Source organism: Porites lutea, chromosome 9, assembly GCF_958299795.1.
Source record: "Porites lutea chromosome 9, jaPorLute2.1, whole genome shotgun sequence".
Taxonomy (NCBI): domain Eukaryota; kingdom Metazoa; phylum Cnidaria; class Anthozoa; order Scleractinia; family Poritidae; genus Porites; species Porites lutea.
The window spans coordinates 29,546,682-29,559,073 of NC_133209.1; the positions used below are offsets into that span (position 1 = coordinate 29,546,682).

A 12,392-nucleotide genomic window follows, 5' to 3' on the forward strand; every position below is an offset into this window, starting at 1 on the left:
TCGGGTTTTTTTAACCAGACAGGTTATTTAGATGGCCCGTGAGTCTTTTTTCTCACTTTTGGCCTTTCTTTGGCCTGGTTTTGGCCTGTCTGACCTTCTAAATAACCTACCTCTTTGTTAAAAAAGCAACAGAAATGAGGAGGAGGAGGAGGAGGAGGAGAAGGAGGAGTGTGGTGGTTGAAATTGAGCTAGTTTGCCCTCGCGCTCATTAGTTATGCACGATTTGCGCGTCGGAAAAAGTGAACCGGAACTTTAACCATGACAGCAGCAGGAAAGAGAACATGCATAAGGAGGAGGGAAAACAATAAAAATGAGGAGGAGAAGGAGGAGGGAAACAATAGGAATGTGGTGGTGATGGTGGTGGTGGTGATATATAGCTCTACTATTCGCGACGCTGTGTTGAAATAAGAGTTCAGTGTGGGGTCGATGTGGTCGGGAGGGAAGATAAAAATAAAAAAATAAAAAAAAAGAGAACACTGTGGGGTCGTACAAATGTAATTGCCCAAGCGGTTACATTCAAAAACCAGGAGCCAATAACCAATGTCAAGGTATGATGAGTCATTTGAAGACTTATCTTTGATGATTAGTTTTACAATTCAGTCCTGGAGGTTTCTTGCTACTATTAGAACGTAATAACAATAATAATAATCGTCGTCGTCGTCGTTTTTAGCATTTACCGCAGTGGAAAATTTGGCCGCATGAATGGGGCTTTTGAGTGCTATTCCCGTTTTCCATATTTTGTAATAATACGCGTTAAAATAAAAATAGAAGAAAATAATTTAATTTGTAATAACGTATCCATCCATATCCTCAATATCGGTTAGTCAATCCATGATCTATAATGGTCCATTCCATATCCCCTGAGTCATAATCATAATGGCGCAAACTCCCGCTAATGATCCACTAACAACTTCTTCATCATCATCATCATCTTCCTCTTCTTCTTCTTCTTCTTCTTCTTCTTCTTCTTCTTCTTCTTCTTTTTTCAAACGTCGTGCTTACTTGTCTTTTCAGTTTGCAGTTTTTGTGAGAAAAGTTTTATTTTTAATACATTAACGTCCGTGATTTTGCATAATTTTGCTCTTCAGATATAGACGAATGTTCAAAAGGTTATTGTGATCTCTTGAGGTCTACCTGCGTAAACCTCCAAGGAAGCTATCGCTGCGACTGTAAATCTGGTTATGAGAATATAACCCCCAATATTTGCATAAGTAAGTCGGTACTTCTATGCTTTATACATGAAGGTCCTTTTCACTGAAAGAGGCTCTTTTAAATTCCGTATGTCCAGCATTGTGCAGTCCAAACATATATGGCCAAGGTTAAAAAGGTGTTGCAAGGAATATTCTTAAGTCAAGTCAAGTAACTTTTTTTAAACTCGGTAAAAACATTAGGCATATAACTGACAAAAAATTCTAACCTTTTCTGATACATATATATATATATATATATAGACCAGTAGGTGAACTACTCAAATCCTGAGTGCATTAAACACCCATGCACTCAGGATTCGAGTAGTTCACCTACTGGTCTATTCCGCTCCTTCACTGCAAGTAGAGCACTGTCTTGGCTTCGCCGGTGAACACCTAACTGAATATATATATATATATATATATATATATATATATATATATATATATATATATATATATATATATATATATATAACCTATGATCTAACCTATATAATAAGTATGGTAATGAATAGAATATAAACAGATGTACATATAATATTAAATAATGATGAACAAATAACAAATAGTATATAAGTTAGTTGCCTGCTTTCCATGGATGCCGAGTGTATATTATTTGAAGAATTCCTTGTAGCCAGATTTAAAACTGTGTATGAATTCTGCTTGCCGAAGAGTCTAAGTCAAACCGTTCCATAAGACCGCCCCGCTATAACGAAAACTGTTTTTAAGATAATTGGTGCGGGGGAGAGGGACATCAAATTTATTAGAGGAATCTTTTAAGAAATAATTCGAAACACGGTTTACCAATTTATCCTGTAAATATTCAGGTGCTAAACCGTGAGTACATTTGTAAACCATGTTTACTGTGTGAAGTTCACGACAAGGAGCAAGTTGAGTCCAGTTTAACTGCTAAAAAGGTGGCTAGACTTCAGCGTCGTAGTCAGAGTAAGTCAAAATCCTGGCAGCGCGATTTTGGAGCTTCTGCAGCTTTGTGGCATTAGTTGTCCCGCAATTATTTCACACTATGTCACAATAATCAAAGTGTGGCTGGATTATCGAATTCTAGACGCCCAAATTAAGGTTTCCGGAGGAACGAAAGGACGACAGCGCTTTAGGGCACCAATGCTCAAAGCTACGTTTTTAGAGATTTTAGTAATGTGTGTATTCCAGGAACGATGCAGGGGAATTTGTTACCCGAGAGGGAACCATTTACAAAACATCTTTGAGTACGGGAGAAAAGGTAGGTTTCAAACCACTTATGGGAGAGCCAGAGACACCATAGGCTTCCAATTTAGACAAAAGAATGGAGTGGTCAGCGGTATCAAATGCTTTTTTTAGATCAAGAAATACCACGGCATTCACATTTCCCCTGTCTATGTTGAATACCTAGTTGTCAGTGGTATGGAGTAAGGCAGTGACCGTGGAATGAAGAGATCGAAATCCAGATTGATGACTGGATATCAGATCATAAATGATTCTCTCAAAGACTTTTGCCACAATAGGCCTGACAGATATTCAAATCTGAGCGCTCTCGTTGTTTGAACAGTGGAATCACCTTTGAGCATTTCCACTCCTCAGGAAAGATGCCAGAAACGATAGCGCTGTTAAAAATGCTACAGAGTGAGGATGCAATTTGATCTGAACATTCCTTTGTAAGTCTAGCTGGAATTTTATCAAACCCTGTGGCCTTTGATTTACTCAACTTAGTTAACAAAGAAAACACTTCTGAATAATTGGTTGTTTTTAGCTCAAAGGTATCAGTTGATTTAGTTATGTAGTCAAGAATTTAAAATTATTTCGTGAAGGAATTTGATTAGCTAAATCAGTACCGTATAGTGGAAAAGTGAGAATTGAAACTGTCAGCCAAATTGCGTGCGTTAGTGATCGAAGCCCCATTGATTTTAATTTCTTTGATAAGAGAATTAACCGTTTTCAGCGATGTGACTTCATTCACGACACGCCAAGTATTACGGATGTCACCTTCATTCACACGGAAGGCATTATGATAATAAGTTACTTTTGCCCTCTTTATCTGACCGTTGACATAGTTGCGATGTTTTTTGAAATTGGTCCAATCGGAAGGTTGTATGGAACGGATTGCCTTCATTTTAAGAACGTCTCGTTTGTGCATTTCCTTTTTTAAATTTGAGGGAGTTATCCAGGGAGGTTTAGACGCACGAACCCGCTTTGTTTTCGACGGGGCGTGTTTATCTGCACAAAAAAGAATCATTCTTTTCCACTCCGCTCAAGGACGGCCCAAGTACCTAAATTGAATCATTTCGTTCGGGTCCACCTTGCATAAAACCACAAGCAACATCATTTAGAATCAGGGGAGATAATAGTTTACTCTTGAGCAGTGATGAGAAGGCACAGCGGACATAGTGGCTTATGGTCATTGAGACACACAGGCCTCACCAACACAACAAATTGCCAGCCCAAGGCCAGAGTAAACTACTTTTACAGCACATGCACTCTTTGGGTGCTTCTTTTTCATTTTTTCAGATATAAATGAATGCACAAGGGGCATCGATTCATGTGACAAGACGTCATCAAATTGCACGGACACAGATGGAGATTTCTTGTGTCGTTGTAAGACGGGTTATAATCAGGGTGCAAACAACAAGCTCTGTGTAGGTACGTTATTTTATATTATACACTTAATGTTAGGTCCTGAGGGAAACAGTTGGCTTTGTTTTCCCGAGAGTCTTGATGTTTCCCGAGACGAAGTCGAGCATGGTCAAAAGCTTTTAGACGGAATCTATCAGGACATTGTGTAGTACTGTTTTAACTTTCAGGAGGCAAAAACTTGTAGCATTTAACATTTTAGTCGCCGAACTTCACTGAGACGTGAATACCGGCGAATAGTCTCCGAGACGAACTTCGCCGATATTCACGTCGCGTGAGGCAACTAATTGTTTTGGTATATAATTACATTGATGATTATTCGAGAAAATAAAGTAAAAAAGAGACATATTTTTGAAAGATTTTGGGACTTTAAGATGTCGGTCGAGGGCGGCTCTGATCGACAACAAGCTAGTTTTCTTATAATAGCTGCCTTCGGTTTTCCTCACGGAAACGAAAATTTTGCCAGACATTTATTTAATTCATCGACTTCCATGTTCCCTTGTTTTTAGAACTAGCTGTAATTTCATGAACTCTCCCGCTCTTAAGCTCAGTCAGTTCTTTTCTTTATTTTTCGCTATTTTAACGATACAATTAGAATGGGAAAAGCATTTAATATGTGGATCACAAAACTCACGGTATCAATTTGTTGAGAGCGTTACTAATATAAAATTGCTGTATGTTCAGGATTTTCAGCTACTTTTAAAAAGTATACAGTTATTAATTTCCGCAAATGTAAAACCAAACCATAACCGGGTCATTTTTATTGTTCCTTATGAACGTTCTATTTCCTGTCGCTGTCATTGTTAAAGTTCCGGTTTACTGATTCAGACGCGCAAATCGTACATATCTAATGAGAGCGAAGGCAAACCACCTCCGCCTCCTCCTTATTTCTATCGTTTTTTTTTATCAGACAGGTTATTTAGATGGCCCGTGAGTCTTTTTTGTCACTTTTGGCCTTTCTTTGGCCTGGTTTTGTCCTGTCTGACCTTCTAAATAACCTACCTCTTTGTTAAAAAAAGCAACAGAAATGAGGAGGAGGAGGAGAAGAAGGAGGAGAAGGAGGAGTTTGGTGGTAGAAATTGAGCTAGTTTGCCCTCGCGCTCATTAGTTATGCACGATTTGCGCGTTGGAAAAAGTGAACCGGAACTTTAACAATGACAGCAGCAGGAAAGAGAACATGCATAAGGAGGAGGGAAACAATAAAAATGAGGGGGAGAAGGAGGAGGGAAACAATAGAAATGTGGTGGTGATGGTGGTGGTGGTGATATATAGCTCTACTATTCACAAAGCTGTGTTGAAATAGAAAATAGAAAAGGAGAAACAAACTAATTGTGGAGGTGTAGGACGAAGTAGGATAAGTAAAACATTTTCTTTCGTTCTAAAAAGAGCTAGTTTTCGTTCAGTGGAACATGGATTCCGGATTCCAATCGTAAGTGAATTCCCGGATTCCTTGAGCTGTAATCCGGATTCCAAAGCCCAAGATTCCCCATTCCACAATCAAAAATTTCCCGGATTCCGTAATCCTCCTCACATGGGGCGACCCGTTATACTGACCCACGCTCGCAATGAACAGATTTTTTTCCTGCATTATGTATCATGGAGCTTTAATTGATATATCGAGGTTCCTTCGGATTCCTCATATCGGCGTTGCACACGATGATATTTTACCTGGAGGTTTCTTGCCACTATTAGAACGTAATAATAATAATCGCAGTCGTCGTCGTTTTTAGCATTTACCTCAGTGGGAAATTTGGCCGCATGAATGGGACTTTTGAGTGTTATTACCTTTTCCCATAATTTGAGAAGTCTTACTTCCACGTGTTTTAGAATTTTACATTGCTTTTACAACCTGTCTCTAATTGCATTTCAATCTAAACGTCTATAGTATGTGTTATGAATGCACATGGCCACCGAAACCCATTATGTTATCTCAAACAATCCCATAAATACTTGTGCGCCTTCTCTATAGCTTTCAGCCTACCACTCTTTTTCAAAGTCCAATATTCTCAGAAGTCAGGAGCCCACGAAGCCGCATAACAGATTAATTCATAGATCTTTTTTGACTGATATGTTTATTGCTGTGTTATTTCTTTTGGCTTTTATGGATTTTAAACCCCCCGAGAAAGTTTAGGAACATATTCTTCAACACGATCATATTTGTCGTTAAAGCTAAGGTGTATAATCTGTTTATTATTTGCGAAGTGAACGAATGCCAGATTTCTCCCAATTTTTGCACCTCTTTGTCGACCTGTGAAAATAACTGGGACTCATACTACTGCAAATGTCCTGGCGGTTATAATAAAAAGGCAGGGACAAAGGACCAGTGTGAAGGTAGCTCAACTGTTTATAATTCATTTTTCTTCTTCGTCTTAATAACAATGTGACCACGGTTTGTGTATTTTAATTTTAATTTTAATTGAGATTTTTTGGACTTCAATTTAAATATATTGGCAGATGTAAACGAATGCTTGAATCCCATTGTCTGCATCGAACCAGCAACATGTGAGAACACTGTGGGGTCGTACAAATGTAATTGCCCAAGCGGTTGGGTTCAAAAACCAGGAACCAATAACCAATGTCAAGGTATGATGAGTCATTTAAAGATTTATCTTAGATGATTAGTTTACAATTCAGTCCTGGAGGTTTCTTGCCACTATTAGAACGAAATAATCGTAGTTGTCGTCGTTTTTAGCATTTACCGCACTGGAAAATTTGGCCGCATGAATGGGGCTTTTGAGTGTTTCCCCATAATTTGAGAAGTCTTGTAGATTTCTGGTGTCGTTGTAAGACGGGTTATAATCAGGATGCAAACAACAAGCTCTGTGTAGGTACGTTATTTTATATAATTATGCACTTAATGTCAGGTCCCGAGGGAAACAAGTAGCTTTGTTTTCCCTGGAGTCTTCAGGACTCGAGGGAAAACAGAACTAACTGGTTTCCCGAGGGACCAGACGTTAAGTGTTTTGTTATATTTCTAGACTTTCATTTCAACAGCAACAAAAGAATAACCGGGGCGAACCAAAACAGTCGACTCGGTACTTATAACAACACAAATCTAATTCTCCAAAGCACTGAATGAATCATATTTTACAAAGTACTTTTCTTATAGCGGGGCTCCCACGCGCGCGAAGCGCGCGTGGGACAGAGCCCCATACCCATAGATTATGGTCAACCTCTTTTCCTTTGGTTGTCACGTGATTGACCGAGCGTACGTACGTACGTACGTACGTACGTACGCGTCTACGGATTGTACGGGTGGGGTAGGGGAGACTATCAAAAGGAAGGGAGGGGTGTCTCAGGCGTGTCTTGCCAAGTCCACATCTTTTACATTGGACATTCACAATATGGTCAATTGACAGCTGTCAAAACAGGATAGCCACTGACCAGTATCCCATGACCATATCGCGGGCTCAACTCATTGAGGTGACGTGATTTATTTGGAAGCTGTCCGCTGACCAGTTAATTACTTTACTAGATTGCGATCAATGCTCAGTCTCATACTTTCTAGCTAGTTTGGGATCGGAGAACAGGAAAACTGATACACGTCAATGTTGTGATCCATTGACAGCTGTCGAAACAAGGTATCCGCTGACCAGTATCACTTGACTATATCGCGGGCTCAGGTGTCGACCCATCGAGGTCAAGTGTTTTTTTGAAGTTATCCGCTGACAAGGTACTGGTTTTCAAATGATCGCAGGCTCAAGTTTAATTTTTTTTAAAATTCATATGAAATATGTTGTGTTTATGTGCCGCACAATTAAAATTTTGATTTCAAACTGACCTCGGACGCGAAAATTCAGCCAGCTGCTACAGGCAGGGAAGACAGTTTCTTTTGGCTTTTCTCGCCATGTTCACGCGTTGGTCACGCTCTACGTCCAATTTTTATGATCTGATTGGTCAAAATTTGACAGATGAGTTCATGCGGAAAATTTATGCAGCATCTTGAATCTTGTTTACTTTGACAGCTGAGGCTGACAGAGTTTTGTGTCAACTTGTGATGTTTTTAACTTTCTTTTTCCACTGGATGGACAAAATGAAATTCAGCTGCTATCAGGAGTCTTCTGTTATTCATGGCCAGTTTGTTTATTGGGTTTTTGATTGAGTCAAAGTCAGAAATCCGATTTCGGATGGCATCGTTTTCGTTTTCATCTTGCTTAATGCGTAAGAGGGTTGCAAAGTCTGAAGCGATACTGGCGTTACTTGATACCTTTCAGGAGCTGCATCTCGAGTGGTAAGCCTAAGTAATTATTGTATTTGATGTTTGTTTTTTATTGCTAATTTAATGAAGTCGAGCGTAGTTGATGCGGCTATTTTGTTTACGCACTTTTGTAATATTTGAGACAATGATCTGACCGAGTATCAGGTTTGTTATAAGCTTACAGATCTTTAAAAAGCCTTTAGACATTTTCTCACCGCAAATAGAAAGAAAACGTTTCAAAGAATATTTAGTTATAATTCTGGCTGTAAAAGAAAGGTTTGGGCGGTTTTCTTGCCTCGAGTTCGTCTTTGAAAAAAGCAAACACCGGGAAGCCGGCTTAAAACATAAACTTCAGCTTTAAGCTCGAAGACTCAGGATTTTTAGAGACACTTTAATACTTGTCTTCCTGAATGAAAATTGTCGTCTCTGTATAAGTTGTACAGAATTATATTTGTTTTATTGACTGTTAGTACTCTCTCTTGTAATTTCAATCGTTGTGCCGATTGTTTTCAGTCGTTCAGTAAACAACGCTTCCCGGAGTACTCAAAATGCCGCGCGTTAAACCGTTTTAAAATAAAAAATAAACATAATAGATTCTTTATTATGTTGGAGCGTAACTCTGTTAATGTTTGTTCAAATACTCGCCACTGCTAGCACTGTAAAAGTCAGAACCGGCTGGCCGTATAGATGATTTTGAAAATTTTTTCAACGGTTTACGGCTAAAGCCCACGCGTGCTTCGATCGTCCTGAAGAGCAATTTGTATCGCAATATTGTGAAATACTGCATTCTGTTTTCCGGGGTCTGTATGATAAAAACAGTGCCTCATAGTACTGTTTCACCTCAGATGTGATGTATAAATGATATAAAAGGTTGGTTTACACGCACACAAATTTGTTGGCAAGATTTTGTAAAATAAACTTGTCCAACGCAAAAAATTCGGCCGGAATGTTTTTTCCAGGCCTAATTAATCTACTGTGATCAAGAGCCAACTCGATGTGAGATTTGGTTCACTCTTGGGCTGTTTGCAAATTATTTTTTGTAAAATCACTTAGCCTTTCCCTGAAAAGTCACACGAATGTGCTCTAAAGTTAACTGAATTGTGGAATACAAGTTTATTGTTTGATTTAAATTATAAATTTATTAATGGGAGCCTCGCTTTTAGCCCTGGCTAAATCTATATATTATTATCTGCACTCTTCCCTCCACTAGCTGCTGTTTCTGTTCTGGGACAACTTAAAAAATCGTTGCTTTTTAGCTTGAGGCTTCGTGTTTGTGTTGTGTTCATTCACAAAAAAGACAACTGTCAGTGTTTTCCCGCCTTCTTTCACGCCACTTTCCACCATGCTTTGATCACGCGCTGTAATCAAGAGACTATAAAGGGGACAGAGAGGGCATCCCCCATATACACCCTATTCCATAGGTAATTCGTCTCGAGTTATTTTTAGAATCGGGATAAAGTTACCTCGCGCGAGGCGTGGATGTTTCGTGGAGGTTTCGCTTGACCAAACGCCGTGCAAAACATGTCGGGCGAGAGGCAATGAAAGCGTAAAAAGATCGAGAGCCTTCCTGAATATTGAAGCGAAATGAGTCGGCGCTCACCCGGGAAAAAGGAATCGCTGGACTCTTTGACAACCCGTGAAATCAGTGTAACTCGAAGTTGTCATAACCTCAGTGCTTTAATAAAATGAGAAATTTCGCTAGTCTATTGAAACCGGTCGTTTGTACAATTAAGGGAGTTTAAGATCCAACGACGCGGACGACAACTAGAACGTCAAAAAAACAATAGGTTTAATTAGCAAAACAACAACTTCGCACGTGCAACACACTTTTTTGTTCATTTCTTTCCCGTTTTTGGACGACTACGCCGTGAAAATGCCTAATTTCGCGTTTAATGGAGAACGTAAATAAGCAACGACGAAATTTTATTTCTCTTTCTGAGCTTGAATATGGTCTCTTGAAATTCAACTTTAGGAGGGTTCGCCTACAATTGACAAAGTAAGTGGGTAGGAATAATCGCTATAAAGACTGAAAAAAATAAACATCAAACCAGAAATTGCTCTCTTCAAACTGTAAATTATAAATGATCCTGAGAGAATATTCAGTGTGTTAAGGATTTCCCTGCTCTACTGTTAGCTCTATACAAGAGAGGAAGGGCGATTCTTTTTTAATTTCGGTTTCGCTGACACAGCTTTCGCAGAAATCTCGCTGTAGTCGTTTTCGTCGATAAAAGTAATAGCAAAATTGCTCTCCGCGTCTTCCCCCATTTTGTTCTGAGTCATTTCGTGAAGGACGCGTAGCTCTCAGCGTGGGTCATCCACGCGGAACACATTCGCGCTATGTGATTGGCTGTTGTCTAATCCCCCTTGAGATCTGTGGTGTTAAAAATAACTCGAGACGAATTACCTATGGAATAGGGTGTATATGGGGGATGCCCTCTCTGTCCCCTTTATAGTCTCTTGGCTGTAATGTATCCCGAGCGGGGTACATTGCTTGATGTATCCCGGTCGGGATACATTTGATTTTAGTCAAGGCAACGTGACTAAGAATCAACCAATGGCAGTCCCCGTTTAGTTGAGTGAAAGTCTAGGAATATAACAATCGGCTATGCTCACACTGATTATACCCGATAACTTTACGTGCCGACACGACAAGCTATCCTGAATAGTGTGAACACCGATCGGCCGTTATGTGCTGCTCCACTTAGAGCTATGTTTACTCTATGCTGGAAACAGGGCGCAGAGGAGTCATTTGTGACCTTGTTTACTGATTGTAGTTAAATTTTACAGTTGATACCACGCATCGCCTTTGTTTTTATATTGTGAAATCGAACAAATCGTCGTTCGATCAACTTATAAATTAACCTGGTAATATATTATCCAATGCTCCGGAACACCGCTGAAGGTAATGACTGTGGACGAATAACAGCGACTAACACATTTTTTTAAGAGACCTTGTCTCTTTTTCTTCTCGGCACTTCGTGTCTCGCTCGGAAAGCTTCTCTTTCCAAATACGTTGCCACCGAGCATTAGCTCATCGCGAATGAGCGGTTGGAAAGCAGATGCTGTTGGGCCCAGGATTAAGAAAAACTGATTCAGAAATAGTAAATATGAAAAAAAAAAAAAAAAAACACCTATGACTAGTGTAGTTATAATTAAATTTCTATTGGAACATCCGAGCTGGAGCTCGTTCGAGGGACGTGTGTTCGATTCTCATCTGAAGCTCGGATTTTTTTTGAGCAGTTTCTGGTCTTATAGAATTCTTGTTCTTCCAAATATTAAGGCTCAACATTAGCAAAACCAAAAGAAGGGCGGAAAGTATTGGGAGCAGACAAAGCAGAGCGAAGTTAAAGGCTAGCTTGGAACGCCGTACTGGCTAGCCTCATAAAAAATGAGAAAAAAATTGTTTTCTATATAAAAGTTTAATTTAATCTTATGCACTTCTTCTCCTTTAAATTTTACAGAAGCTCCTTCTCCGTAATTTTCGGTGAAGAAGCAGCACTGGAGAACTGAAAGGAGGTTTAGGCCTAGATGAGGTTGCTTAACACTCGTTGAATTGGATCTGATTCTTATTTGAAGCCAAGATAATTAGAGACTAGTGACGTGAAATAAGTTGAAATAGAAAATGCTTTAACCTGTCATGTATTAATTATTAAAACAAACATGATGCTTAATTTTCTCTCCTTTGTTGTTGGCTGAATGGTTCGTCTACCCTTACCCTTACCCCATGCAGTTTTTTAGTTTACTGAACAGTTCTCCAATTTCTGCATTGGTTTGAATTTCTCCACATACCACGACCATAGCGAGCAACAATCAAAACGCAGACGGCGTAGGACTTGTCTCTACTATAGATTTTAATCAAACATTAGAACAGCCTGCCCCTAGACAACCGCCGTTCCCCACCCTCCCTTGCAGGTTGCGTCCCCCTCTTCGTCATCTACGCCAGATGACTGGCTACAGTCCAGCATACCAGTGGCGATACACCAAGATTATCTTTATCAAGGCATCTTGCCGCACAGCCGTTTTTAGGGTCGTTACGCAACGCTCACCCCCTCACAAACGGCTGCTGAGAATCGAACCACATTCTTTTCCCGCGGTTAGCCAATTAGAATTCAACGCCCATTTTCTGGAAGGTGTTCGCACTACGTTTGCGGTACTGTGACTCCTCCGATCACAGCTTTGCTTTTATCTGTGTCCATATGTGAATCACAGAACAATCGAAATCGTCGCGTGAAAAAAGCAATAAACTGCAGTCAACTAAGAGTAGTGTTTTGTTGTCGTAGTCGAATCCTAAACAAACTTTATGAGATAAGCAGCAGCATCAAGCAAGTCAAGCTAGTGTGATGCACAACATGGATGTGTATTAATTGTGCTTATAAAGT

General features: G+C 39.6%; 1 long non-coding RNA gene across 1 annotated transcript; it reads left to right on the plus strand.

Annotated features, from left to right (window-relative positions):
- The first annotated feature begins 469 nt into the window (after positions 1-469).
- LOC140948551 (uncharacterized) lies at positions 470-11,684 on the plus strand. Its single transcript, XR_012167055.1, has 5 exons — positions 470-548; positions 1,089-1,211; positions 3,693-3,824; positions 6,270-6,398; positions 11,475-11,684. It is a non-coding gene; the product is annotated as an uncharacterized lncRNA (long non-coding RNA).
- The last annotated feature ends 708 nt before the right edge of the window (positions 11,685-12,392 follow it).